The 1,480-nt window shown below is 65.8% G+C and overlaps 1 protein-coding gene across 5 annotated transcripts in view; it reads right to left on the bottom strand.

Annotated features, from left to right (window-relative positions):
- Positions 1-1,124, bottom strand: part of CIZ1 (CDKN1A interacting zinc finger protein 1) — a 25,097-nt gene extending 23,973 nt beyond the window's left edge. For 3 of the 5 annotated variants that reach the window (XM_006154030.3, XM_006154034.3, XM_006154033.3), the window contains exon 1: positions 642-840. The gene's annotated coding sequence lies outside the window, so the exon portion shown is untranslated. Of the gene's footprint in view, positions 1-641; positions 841-1,025 lie in introns of those variants that run through there. The other 2 variants (XM_006154031.3, XM_006154032.3) reach the window with 2 other exon arrangements.
- Positions 1,125-1,480: the final 356 nt, after the last annotated feature.

The following is a 1,480-nucleotide window of genomic DNA, read 5'->3' as shown; positions in this document are numbered from 1 at the left end:
TTGTGGCTGGGGGGAGAAGGTAAGGCCCAGGTCCCCACCATAGGTCAGTAAGGCTCCCCTCCCAACCACAGCACCCCCCACCCGTCCCCAGCAACACTGCCTGCTGAGCTCAGCTACACACCCAGTCCTGCCAAAAGCATGCCACATTGCACCCCCATCCTTCTGGCCTACCTCGGACCCTACTAGGAGCAGGAGTCAAACACACTCCTGCCAAATTCCCCCAAACCCTGCCCACAATCTCTCCTGCAGCTATCTCTCAGACTCTGGCAGCTCCATCCTCCCAACCCTCATACACCCCCACACACCAGCAGCGCTTCTCTGCGCATATGGCGTCCTGATGCCAACCTCTCCAAACTCACATCTCTTTTTTGACACCACCACCCTTCCCTTGCGTCTGTGTTGTCAATAACATCAGTGCCCCGCCCCCAACCTTTCATTTTCGCCCAGGGTCGGGGCAAGACAGCTTCCCTAGTCCACCTCCCCCGCGTCCCTCCACCTCCAGCCGCCCCATCTGCTAACCCCTTCCTCGGCGGATACCGCCAGCCTTACCCATCAGGTCCCGTGACCACCCCTCCACTCCCCGCACACACACTCAGATATACACACACACACAAAGCCTACAGCTTCAAGTCGCCACTAACCCTGCAGTCGGCGCCCCCCACCCACCGCCGCCGGGGCCTGGCACCTCGCGTGCCTGCACGGCTTTGGCCGCGGGCACTGCGCAGCCGCCCCCCAGACCCCTCAGCACTTGTGTCGCCTCCAGGAGAAGGGCGGGCGGGCAGCTCAGGCTCGCGGGCTCCGGTGCTCCCGCGGCTACTCCGGCCTAAACACTCCGCAGGCCCCTCGTGGGCGGAGCCGGGCCGGGGCAGCGCCCTCTGCAGGACCGGAGGTCCTGGTGCCGCCGGCCAAGCAGTGAGAACCTGTCCCACGTCAGGCATCGCTGCGGGGGCGGCCGCTCACCCGGCCACCCGGCGGCTGCGGCGGGGGTGGCTCTGGGGTGCGAGGGGTCTCTAGGCAGCACAGACCCGTCCCGCTTCCTTCGCCCCGGGAAGGGGCGGCTCTGAGCCCAAGATCCGTCTGTCGCCCGGAGGAGTTTGTCGCCCGGCGGGGGCATCACGGGGACCTTTCAAGATGACCCGTCCCCAACCGACCTCCCAGTGGCCCCACTGTTCGGCGATCCTGGGGTCCGCGCGGAGCTGGGCTGGGAGGGGGCGTGCAGCCGGCCGAGGTACTTTCGGGGGCCGCGGCCGGGCGAGAAGGGCGGCCAAGGTCGCACAGCGCGGCAGGAGTTTGTCCTAGAAGAGGGTGCGGGGGCCCATTTGGAAGTATTTTTTCTTGTTCGACTTGTCTTAGGAGACGGGGAGGAGGCCTGAGTTCAGTGATAAGACAGAGCGGAGCTCCCTCCTCCTGCCCCTAAGACGATCCCGTCCCCAGCACCCTTTCCACGAGTCGGCCGGGTCCGGGCGCCCTAAACCCCTCA

This window comes from Tupaia chinensis, unplaced genomic scaffold (genome assembly GCF_000334495.1).
Source record: "Tupaia chinensis unplaced genomic scaffold, TupChi_1.0 Scaffold000394_1, whole genome shotgun sequence".
NCBI classification, from domain to species: domain Eukaryota; kingdom Metazoa; phylum Chordata; class Mammalia; order Scandentia; family Tupaiidae; genus Tupaia; species Tupaia belangeri.
This window is presented reverse-complemented; position numbering and strand designations above follow the sequence as displayed.